Source organism: Spermophilus citellus (genome assembly GCF_964194105.1).
Source record: "Spermophilus citellus genome assembly, chromosome: 4".
In the NCBI taxonomy this organism is placed as follows: Eukaryota; Metazoa; Chordata; class Mammalia; order Rodentia; family Sciuridae; genus Spermophilus; species Spermophilus citellus.
Genome location: NC_138185.1, coordinates 209221126 through 209234188, shown reverse-complemented (window position 1 = coordinate 209234188; position 13063 = coordinate 209221126).

The following is a 13063-nucleotide window of genomic DNA, read 5'->3' as shown; positions in this document are numbered from 1 at the left end:
CTTAGATTTTGTCAAAAGAGATAGTAAGCATAATGTAACTTGTTTTTGGATGACTCAACCCACCATTTCAAGAAGTTACTAGGTTGTTTCTAATATGCTAATGACTTAAGAAGAAAGGGTTATGTTATGTGTAGCTAGTGTAACACAAAACCGCCCCTGCTTATTTTATTTGGGCATTCTAACAGTTGATTTTAATGGGTCCTCTTTTCTTTTGCTCTCAAAACATTGGCCACTAGCAATAAAAGTAATCCTGCATGAAAATTCTACTTCTAATCTTCTGTATCCTGGGAAACTAGATAAGTACATGCACTGCATTTCAAACCATCACTGGGGTGCTTAGATACTGAGTGAAAGCAAAAGGGTAGATTCCTCCTTTGCTACAAGTGCATGGAAGCTCTGCATTGCTTTGCATAGATCTGGTTCCTTTACTTCCTAGATAAATTTTACCAAGTGTGACTTCTGGAAGAGAGTTTTATTGTTCAGCTCAATTCTCATCTATTGCATTTGGCTTCCTCCCTCCCTCCTTCCCTGTCTATCTTTCTCTTTCTCCCCCCTCTAACCTGTCTGGTTTCCCCTTTGTATGCTGCATATGCACTTCAGTAAGTATACTAGGGTGCTCTGTCTGTGATCCAAGTATGGTGGTCTCATTGTTTTATCATTATATTTGCCATATAAACTAGATCTCAATGAACATAAATTCTATTGAATTTTTAGTGCCTATGTTTTCATATCTGTGCTTCTGTGAAAATGTGCTAGAAATCAAAAACACTATGTGAATCTCCTACAATAAAATTATGATGGCTGCTCTCTTTTGAATTTCTACATTAGCTAGCAGTTTACAGGCACCATCTCATTTAATCCACATAATAAGAGGGAAGGCAGGTGCTGTTATTTTCACTTTAGAGGGGAGGGAGTAGATTCAAAGAAATTAAGTTTTCAGATTTTTTATTAGGTTGTGGGGAATAGAATTGAAATTCTTATGTAGCGTTCATGAACTCTAAAACCTATATTTTTTTATTGTTCCAAACCATACAGTCATTTAGTATGTAGCTATGAATACATATATTGAAATATTATGTAGATTATATATATGATTATATATATTTTTTACACTTACAGTCTATGGATGTCTTTGTGTGTCTGTGTTTGTGTATATCTATACACACAGAGAGATATTGTGAAGGTTTGTATCTAGACCAACACAATTAAAACTGTAATAGAGTCACATGAATTTTTGGTTTCTAAGTGCACATAGAAGGTATATTTGCACAATTCTAAAGTGTATTGAGTGTATAATGATATTATCTCTAAAAATCAATGTCTGTACCTTAACAACACTTCGTTCCTCAAAAGTGAGAATGATCTGATCCTTTGGTGAGATAGAGTATTTTTGTTGGTGGAAGGCTTTTCTTCAATACTGCTGACTGCTGACTGATCATCGTGGTGGTTCCTGAAGGTAGGTTGACTTAAAATAAGACAATAATGAAGTTTGCCACATCAACTGGCTCTTTTTTCATGAAATACTCCTCTTAACATGTAATGGTGTTTGATAGAATTTTACTATTCCTTCAATTTTAGAATCAGTTCTCTCAAACCCAGCCATTGCTTCATCAACTAAGTTCACACAATATCCCAAATACTTTGTAGTCATTTGAACAGTGTTCACTGCATCTTCACCAGGAGTAGATTCCACCTAAAGAAAACACTTTCCTTGCTTATCTATAAGAAGCAACTCTTCATGCATTGCTTTTATTACAGTAATTCAGTGGCATCTTTCACATCTAATTTTATTTATCTGGCTCTTTACATCATAAGTACATTTATTTCTTTCACTGAAGTCTTGAACCCTTCAAAGTCATCCATGGGAGTTGGAATCTACTTGTTTCAAGCTTTTAATGTTGATATGTTGAACTTCTGCCATGAATCACAAATGGTTTTAGTGGCATCTAGAATGGTGAATCCCTTCAAGAAATTTTTCAATTTACTTTGGAATCATTATCTATCATTTAGGAATCATTATCTATAACATGATAACCTTAAAAGTATACTTGTTAAATTACAAGACTTACAAATCAAAATTTCTCCTTTATCCATGGGCTGTACAATGAATGTTTTGCTATGAAGCATGAAAACAACATGACTCTAACTGTATATCTCCATCAGAGTTCTTTAGTGATCAGGTACATTGCCAGTGAATCCTCATGTTTTGGAAGGAATATTTGTTTTGTGAGCAATGGGTCTTAACCACTTAAAAATTTTAGGAAACTTCTACTATGAACAGATGTTCTGTGACTCAGGCACAGAAAAAGTAGATTTAGTGTAACCATTAAGTGCTTTAGGACGTTTGAAGTGATAAGTGAAAATGAGTTTCAACCTATAGTCACCAATTTCATGAGGTCCTACCAAGAGATTTGAAGCTTTGAAGCAGGTATTGACTTCTCTTCTCTATCTATGGCATAGTCTTCCAGTATAAGACTGTTTCTTTGACCTTGAAAACCTGTTGAATTGTGCCATTATCTTCATCAATGATCTTAGCTGGTTCTTCTGGGTATCTTATTGAAGCTTCCATGCCAGGATCTGATACTTCATCCCATACCCAAGTTATGGAGATGACTTCTATTCCTGAAGTCTCATAAACCAACCTCTTCAGGGTTTAGGTTTTTCTCTTGAAGCTTCCTCACCTCTTTCAGGCTTCCCAGAATTAAACAGAGTTAGAGCCTTTGTGTTAGTCATTTTTTTTTTTTTTGCACTGTGACCAAAATATCCAATGAGGACAACTTAGAGGGGGAGAAATTTATTTTGGCTCATAGTTTCAGAGGTTTAGTCTGTAGCTGGTTGACTCCATAGTTCTGGGCCTGAGGGAGGCAGAACTTCATGTTAGAAGGGAATGGCAGAGAAAAGATGCTTAGGTAATGGCAGTCAGGAAGCAAAGAGAGCAATTGAGGTGCCAGAGACAAGATGTAATCCCCAAAGACATACCCTCAGTAACCTCCTTTTTCTATCCATACCCTACCAGCCTCCAGTTATGACCCAGCATGGTAGTTATTTTAACTATTTATCCATCAAACAGATTAATCCACAAATTAATTACAAATCTCATAATCTAATCATCTCACCTATGAACATTCCTGCATTGTCTCCCACAGGAGTTTTCAGGGAATACCTCATATCCAAATCACAATAGCTTTACTCTGGATTAGGCTTGGGTTTAAGGGAATATGGTGGCTAGTTTGATCTTTTATCCAAATGACTGAAACTTTCTGGATAACAGGAATAAGGCTAGTTTGCTTTCTCGTTATTTGTATGTCCATTGGATGACACTTCCAATTTCCTTCAAGAACTTCTCTTTTGCAATCACAGTTTGGTCAACTGGTGCTAGAGCCCTGGTTTTCAGTCTCTCTTTGCTCCCAACATGTGCTCTTCACTAATTTAATCATTTCTACCCCTTGATATAAAGCAAGAGTTACATGATTATATCTCCTCCCTTGGACATTCAGAGACAACTGGGAGGTGATTTGATTTGTCTACCTTCAATATTGATGTGTTTCAGTGGACAGAAAAGCTGAGGGGAAGGAAATGACCCGGGCGATGCTTGGACAGTAGAGCAGTCAGGACACACATTAATTGATGAAGTTTGCCTTCTGGTGTAGTAATATTTCATGGAATCCCCAAACAGTTACAATGTGGAGGCAAAAAAAAAAATCACTGATCACAAATCACCTCAACAGACAGGATAATATTTAAAATATTTGAAACATTATGAAAATTACCAAAATGCTGTACAAACACATGAATTCAGCACATTCTGTTAGAAAAATGGAGAGGATAGATATTCTCAATGCAGGGTTGCCATGAACTTTCTATTTGTTAAAAGAATGTAGTATCTCTGAAGCAAAACAAAAGTTGAAAAGCATATGTACATGAATTTGTGTATTTATACCCAGATTACAATAACAGATAGATGATGGATAGATAAATAGGTAAGTTAACAATGAAAGCCCTACATATAATCTTGAGGAAAGATCTGGAGATAAAATTTCTTTATGGTTTTCTTTTGGACATGTGTCATGAAAGGGTAATGAATCCCCTGAAACATAACTACTCTGAAAAGAGCAAGTCAGTCTGGCTCAAAATGCTGTCCTGTACTTGATCCATGAAAAGTAATTGACTGATGAGTTGAGAGAAAAATGAGGAAAAGAATGACATTTCATATTGGACTTTGACTTTAGAAATGGAATTCTCTTTTTTTTTTAAATAGCTTTTCGATTCTCCTTATTCCCACAATGAGCTTACCACCCTCACTGCTTTTCATTTTCCTCTCATTAGAGAGAGGAGAAAGGTTAGTGGTTTTTAGATATTAGGGGTGGTGGGAGAATAATGAGTGTGACCATAGAGGGATAGTAGAAAGGATTCTGTGGGATGATATAGTGGGTGGTATGTCTTGATCGTGTAGTGGCTGCATGAATCTGTACATGTCAAAACATTGAATATAGGTACACACACGTAAAAACAAGGACATGCATAACTGATAAAATTAGGACATACTTTGGTTTATCCCAAGGCTAATTCTTGTTTTTATATTGCATTACTGTACTGGTGAATTTTCTCTTACCATAACAAAATGTCTGAGGCAAGCTAATTTTGTGAAGAAAAAAATATTTATTTAGTTTGTAGTGTTGGAGGGTGGAAGTACAAGATTGGACCGCCCCATCAGTTTGGCCTTTGGCAAAGGTCTGTGGCGGATGGTGTCACAACACTGGGAACAAATGTAGGAGAGAGAGATTGCAATCAGAAGAGAAAGTCAGAACACCATTCAAAGGTAGGTCTTACTCTTTTAAAAAAACTGGCTGTTGTGAGAACTGAGCTAGTTCCTTCCTTTCCAGGTTAGGGCACTCAATGATCTATGAATCCCCTCTTAGGTTCTGCTTCTTAAAGATCCCATTACCTGTTAACATGGCCACACAGAACCAACTCTCTAACACATGAGTCCTTGAGGACATATTACATCTATGCACATTATTTGGAGACTGGATTAAGGGTACATAAGACTTCCATGTGCATTTTTGGCAATTTTTGATGAACATATTTTTATTTTAAAATAAAAATTTATAAAAAGGGTACCTGTTCCCTTTTTTTTAACCAATGTGTTGATTTTCACTCACCATGAATTCTCAGGTAATGCTGACACATGTGTACATATCAATCAAAATCTTCTGCATTTATCACCTTGAGTCTATGACATGTGAGAATTGGCAGGACCAAACCTATTGTATTCTTTCCTGCTTCTAAAACTGATGATGCTAATTAAAATATTTAAGCATACTTAATTTGAAAAAATCAATTCTGATTTCTAAACCTCAGGTACACAGGGAAAATATGAACAGACAAATTCTGTTGTGGAAGAAATTATGGGAAACAGTTTATGAAAGTTAATAGAACTTGTGCAGGTGAGACTGGTTCCTAAGTATTCCACCTCTAAACCTAATGCTATTTTTATAAAGGGATATGTTGTGATAAAGGACCTCTGATAACCCTGCACCACACAGCTCTCTTCATCACAGCTTCTCAATTGGCCACATTCTATTAAAGTGTATTTAATTTGAATTAGCAGTAAATCAACAGTATATTGTTTGGTTCCAAAGAAAGAAGCTTTGCACTTCTGGACCTGGGTGAAAATCCCTGCTATGCTATTCATCTAAGGGGACTCTAATTTCTTCATCTGTTAAAATTCTTTAGAAGCATCTATCTCTCAGGGCTATTCTGAATAGTGCAAGAGCTAACATTCTCAAAAATATTGATGAGAATAAATGTCATTAGCAGATATGAATAAAAATTAAGGTTCCTCTTTATGGCACTTGCCATCCTCATCTATAATATAATATAGCCAGAAATTCAGAAACATATAAGAAAAGTTCCTCAAGTTCCTGGTCATTAAAAATGAAACAAAACAAAACAAAAACAAAAACAAAACTTCATAGACCATAGACATTATCATTATTCACAGAGATCCTAAAAAATTTTACTTCTATTCTACTTGTGTATCCATACATTCAACAAATACCAATCGAATACCCACTATCTGCTTGGGGATGGGAAATACGATGATAAGACAGTGTCATTCTAGATTTCTGGTGCTTCTATTTCACAACTAATTATTGAGTGCCATTATATGCTGACCACATACTCTGGCGTGGGGATTGATCTTTGAACAAGTCTTGGTACATGGTCACATGTCAGGTGTAACCTAGCAGTTGCTGTAGTGTAGGATAAGTGAGAAGGCTCCTAAGTTCAGAGTATGGGAGCTCCCTAGTAAGTTTCAAGGGCACACAAGGGAGGACCAGCTAATTAGACATGAAGAGTGGGAGATGATTCCAAATGTTTATGAAAAGAGTGACATTGAGATTGTGATCTTAAAGATGGAGGAAGGAGGAAGGCAGGAAAGGGAAGGAGACAGACATAAAGTTAGGAGAGGATGAAGTGAGTCATGGAACATCCAGCAAGGGAAGGTCATGTTCAAAATCAGTGAGTAACAGCATCTTCAAGTACACTAGAAGGGAAAGAACTTGTGTGAAACGGAAGCGCAGAATGGGTAAAGTGTTGGAACTAAATCTGGAAATAGAAGCTGGGCCTGCATCATGAAGGGCCCTGTAAGCAACAAGAAGAATTTTAACTTTGATACTAAAGATGAAAGGAAAGCACTGAGTAGTATTAAAAAGCTGGGAGATAAAATCAGTTTTGTGCTTTTTTTTTTCTCTTATTGCATTCCCAAATCCACACAATACCGTTACACGTGTTTCAATCTTTAAGCATGGGAGAATAGAAACTTAAAACTCAGAAAAAAATCATAGGCAGTTGAAACCAAAAATATAAATGAGGGACATACCATTTAAAAAGCTGAGGCACCTGTACCTTTTCATTTTTTTTGTATTAAACATATCTATGATTATTTAATAATCCTACAATGTGTGATCATGAGGGCTGGAACTAATAAATTGTTTTTTGAATGGCTGAGCACATGGAGGAAACCATCATTTAAGCCTTGTTGGCCTTTATGGCAAAATTGTATTATAACAGAGTATAAGTTAATAGATATAAATTATCTGTAGAGTTTTAAAATTATATTTATAGTATTCCAATTTTAAAAGAATGGCACATAATTTTAGAAAATCTGAAAATGTGTATACATGTCCACATATATACATATTTACATGTATATATATATATGTATGTATGTGTGTATATATGTATGTATACATATATATACATACACATGTCTTTTTGTACACAAGTAGGTATATTTTAACTTAACAAGAAATTTGGATGCTCTGAATTTTATATCCAATAATTCCATAGAGCTAGAAGTTTTTATAATTATAATTATTTTATGATAATATTTTAGAAAAGTATATTCTCCTGATTTGTCCTTTCCATTAAGCTTTGGAACTTATGAACTAGGTCTATTATCAATTCTAAAAAATTATGTTGTCTGTTAAAATATTTTTTTTATAATTTTCAGTTAAAATCCAACTTCAATTATGTCTTATGCTTAAATGTCTTAGACCACCTATGATGATGATTTGGGGCATTAATACTCATGCATTGAAATCAGCTATCTCTAAGATGTGTTATTGCTGTTCAGGGTATTACAGTAAAATGAAACAGGAAGAGAGCAATTCCTGTGTTTCCCTTAAATGCAAGAGAAATAAGTGTAATCAGTTGAAGTGTGTCCCATTGGGAATTCATCCACAGCCACAAACCCCTGTAGGGAAATTAGTCTACATCAGCCTCATTTAAACACACTGAAATCTAGCTCTTAAAAGAGAATGTGGAAACAACAATTAAAACATCAATGAGTCTTATTGCAAAAAATATCAAAATTAAACATCTGTCTTATTCTTTGTCAAAATAACGAGTCATTCAACTTAATCATTTATATTAATTAAAAATATATATGTATATATGTGTATGTATATATATATATTTTTTTTCTCTATGAGTAAATGATTCTGCGTCTTGTTTGTGATTCTGGTGAGATTGCTTGTATTTGTTTGTATTGAATTCTAAGATGAGGTTTGTTTCTTAATTTTACAGCAACGTGGACAAACGAAGCACACCCCTTTGTCCTTTCCAGTGAAACAAGCACCACAATCACTGACACCCAGCAAATGACTCCCCTTTTAAAAGATCAGTGCTGGACAGCTTGTGAAGGGTATTGTTTTCTGACTTCCTAGTCCCTGCATGCTCCTGTGCATCTGGAATGTTGCTCACAAGTGCTACGTGCATACATCGTTAATATGTTATGAGCATGCACCATTATCAGAATCATTATCACTTCTCCCTTTTATGCTGCTATGCACTATATAATGAACTTTAACTTCTAAAACACCATTAAATGCAAAATAACTTGAGAATATAATTTTATGTTTGCACTGAAGAAACTGAGACAATGAGTTTACCAGATATACTCTCATTCACAGTTGGGAGAAAGATCAAATTCATGAATTCTGTGAACAAAACAAAATAAACTTAGATAAACATGACAATGGTTGAAGTGAAAAGCAATTTTATGTGGTAAAACTACATCAGTGAAAGCCACTTTAATAGCATTTCATGCTGTTCTTCACAATACTTTGCTTTTCATTTTTCCTCAAACAATATAACCATGTTTTTAGAGTTAATTTCTTTGAAAATAAAATTTCCATTCTATAATGCTCTCATTTTTCACAAAATAGTAACTGAAAAACCATTCAGTATTTTTTGGTATTGTATTGATAAACTAAAGATATCTTTAAATTCTATTAATCTGGTGGAAATATAGTGCATTTGAAGAAATTTGACCCTTTTAAATAAAATAATCCAGTGAAAACTAAGGAAAATCCTTCATTTTCTAAAATATGGCATCACACAGTTATATTTTCCAGAACTTATCACCAATAAGGATATCTTTAATGGTCTGGATTGTAGGTATGCCCTTGAATGCCTTCATCCATTTGACTAACCCATGGTTAACTAGGATTATGAAAACTATTCCATGATGGTTAAATATTGGTTTTATTTTGTATTTTTGTATGAGAACAAACAAACCTATAGGATACTTGCTTTTATATCACTTAAATAGCTGAATTTCTCCAATAGGGTTTTTTCAGTTTTTAGAGATAGATGCAAATAGCTACTCATTCTAATATTTTTTGAAGGCATAAAAAATTCCAAAGAAAAGCCAAGAATTAGGAAACTTCAACTCTAGTGCCAAGTGCTTTTTAAAACATATGTAATATACCTCTATAGCAAAGGTGACTTAAGTATTGTTAGTATTGAAGACTTGATTTTTCAGAATTGTTAGGAAGCCAACTTTCTGTAAAATGAAATGATTTTGAACGTAAACAGCACTTAATAATAAATTTATTATCATCATTATGATTGCTATAATTTACCATGTGCTAATTAATTATAACCCAGAGAGGGTGAAAAACACTGTAGCTTTCACATACTTTATCTCAAATGCTAGAGGAGGACACTCATACTGAGTCTGATAGAAATTATTCAACAACTAGTCTTACTTCTACTAGGACAGAATCAGTATCATTATCCTTGAGAACAACTATGAAATTCTTAAAAGTTTTTTTAACCCCTTCAACATAGCTGGTTAAGAAATTACTTTCTTAATATGGAATCCTAGTGACAAGATTGTGGACTCAATAATTAAGTTTTTCACTCTTAAGCCCATATTTAAAACCTTTCTGTGCCTGGTGGTAGCTCAGTGGTAGAGTACTTGCCATGCACATGTGGGGCCTCAGGTTTCATCCCCAGCACACACACAAAAAAAAATAAAAAATAAAAATGTGTCGGAGAGTGAAAAAAAAATTAAAAAAGGAAAAATCTTTTTTCTCCCTTTTTATACTCCAAATAGAACCCTTCATAAACTAAAATGTGTGTACCAGGTTCCCAAGATCAGAATAACATGAGGGCTTTAAATCGTTGAACTATAAACAGTTCAAAACATAATATTTTCCACACTTGTTGAGCAGTCTTTTATCCTTATTACCACTAGGAGAATCTCAGGGGCTGCCTTTTTCTTCAGGCTCAGCCTCCTTTGTGGTCTTCAGCTCTCTTTCTTCTCTGACCTCTGCTCCTCTTTCTTATCTCTGATCTTCCTCCCCAAGGCCTGTTAAAGTAATTTTCAAAGCCACATAACTCTCTCTTGTTTGACCATCTGATTTCAGATCATCCCCTGGGGACTCCCATCAGCGCCCATGAAAGCAGTCTGTTAAGGACTTTCTCTAAACATAGACCTCTCCAAGAGAGAAACTTTGAAACCAGTAGTTAAAATATTTTTTTTTGGAAAAAACTATTTATTTGTTTTAATTTGTTATACACAACAGAAGAATGCATTTTGATTCAAAGTACACAAATGGAGCACAATTTTTCATTTATCTGGTTGTACGCAAAGTAGAGTCACACCATTCGTGTCTTCATATAAAATAATGCTTCCCCCAAGCCAATGGAGAAGAGTCCTTTCCAATGAGCATGACTCTTATTATTGACATTTTGCAGATGAGGAAACTGAAGCGCCTCACTGTTTAAGCAGCAGAAATCTGCAGGGTTGTTGGCTAATGACCAGGAGAGTCAGGCTTGCGTCTATTAATTTTTGATTTGCCCTCAGATCATGCCTTAATTTCTGGTTCCCACTTAGACTTGATTCTTTTCCTTTCGCCTATGTCTTTACCCATAGCTGACTCTGTATTTATTCCAGAAATTCTCTTGCTAGCTTTTTCTTTCTTTGTATCTGAGTTCAACTTCATGGACTATTTTCAACTTCCCTGTTAAAAGAAATTCCATATCTACCAAATATGTGACATGTGTCAATACTGATTTGATTAGTTAATCCATACAGAAATGCTTTATATACTGTAAAACTCTCACAAAATAGCATTATTGATGTTCAAATATGCTACATATACCTTATTTAATCAATAAAAGCCCACATGAATCAGTTTCGAGTTTTCAAACTGAATGAAAGTTTATAATAAATACCTTCAGTTATAACTTTTGTGCTTTAAACTATCAACACTAATACTAATTTATTATCACAGACATCTAATGTAATTATATTACTAATTTTAAATAACATTAGGAACTATGCCTAAATGGAGCCTGGAGAATGATCAGAAGGAATGCCTCATAATTTATGAATTGACAGCTTATGCAATGGCTATTTTCATTATGTGTATGAGTTGGACTTTCTAAGGAAGTCAAAAAACTTAGAAGTAGATCTGTCCATCACCTTTCTCTGAGCTACATCAGAGATTAAGATTTCATGATCCTTGAGTTCCAAACAAAGATCCTGCTAAATTAAAACAAAGCTAAACTAAATATTCTTGGGACTAGGGGCAGGGTGGGTTGAAGCCCAGCATCAATAAATAAATGAATAAAATGAAAGAAATCTTCAGTTCAGAGACATTTATACTTTGGATGAACCCAGTGAAAGAAACAGGAAAATATTTGGTAGCAATTGATTTCTGAAAAGATGAATGAATTCTTTATTTACTTTGTAAGATGATACAGTTAAGATCTAGAACCTTACTACTATAATAAACTTTTGATTTAGTAATCAATGTCAAGGGTAATGGTCAAAGAACATACATATACCTCTATGCATATCTATATATCTATATATCTTTACTTATATATATATATGTGCCAAGACTATGTGACTCCTCCTAAGCCTAATAGAATCACTGAAAAGAGCAGAGAAATCTAGCACATAATCTAATTGCTGAAATAGTATAACCCAAATGTCTTGTTACAGAAAAATGAAAAACTCTGATTATTCTATAAATTCTTAAAATACAACATGACAGCCTGAAAGGTAGGATTATATTAAAATTACAGAGTCATTATGCTCTTTATCTTTTTTTTAATTTTGGAAGAGGAAATGGGATAAAGAGAATAAGCTTTTATAGTAAAAAGAGTTTTAGTGTAAGATCAAGGCATGCCTAGATTTTTGGAAAGGCTGACAAGAAAAAAAAACTATAATTTTTTAGATTTATTTTCCCATAATTCTGAATATTGCCCCAGTTGAAATTCTCAATTTTTCCCTTTTTCCAATAAGTCTGTTCTGGAAAGGATTCAACATTACACAATTGGTTAGTTGAGCCTTTAAGAAAATGGACTGATCTGCTTTGGGTCAAAGGAAGATTTGACTGGGAGGGCAGAGGCAGACATGGGTTGCTGACATTTTACATTTGTGTATAAAAAGCACTGGAGTATAACAATCAAGATAATTGCCCAGAGCAATTGATTCTGTTCCATTGTTTGCTACTTCTATGTGCTATTTCTCTTATAAACTCGCATTAGAAACTACTAGATTAATTCTCTAAACAAAGGTATAGAATATTTAAGTGAATTGCATATAAAAAAGGCCAGTGATCATTTTTTAGATTTGTATTGCCTTCAATATGACTGATTTAATCTAAATTAACAAATATCTTCCATCTAAAATACTTTAACAACTCAATTTGGTATGAGGTAATTCCCAACACCTATTTACACTGACATACAAGCAAATGCTAAGAACAACTCGGATTCCTAGAAGTGCTGTGGACCACAAAGAACATAACATTTTTTTTTTTTTTTTGTATTCTGCTTCACCTATAAAAGGTTCAAGAGTCTGTGTGACGGAATGGAACTCAGAGTTGAAAATGCTCACTCCATCATCTAAAGAAATAATAGATGTGGCAATATACTTTCTAAGTAATTTGCTTTGCAATGACCTTAGGTGTGAGTCACATTTGAATTGCAATCTGTATACATTTTAACTTTTAGTTATTGGAAAATTATAAGCAACACTATCTTGCACAAAAATATTATCCCTCATTGTGTTCTTTAAGGATAACCAAAACCACAGAAAACTAAATTGACAGTGATAAGGCTAACTTTGCTCTTCATAAAGAAAACAGAAAGCACAACAAAAATGGTCCATGAAGAAGCTCAAGACAAATAGAAAGTGCCTTTCAGTTAAACACTCTGTCAATCATCTACGCTTTGACTATAAAACCAGGAAATG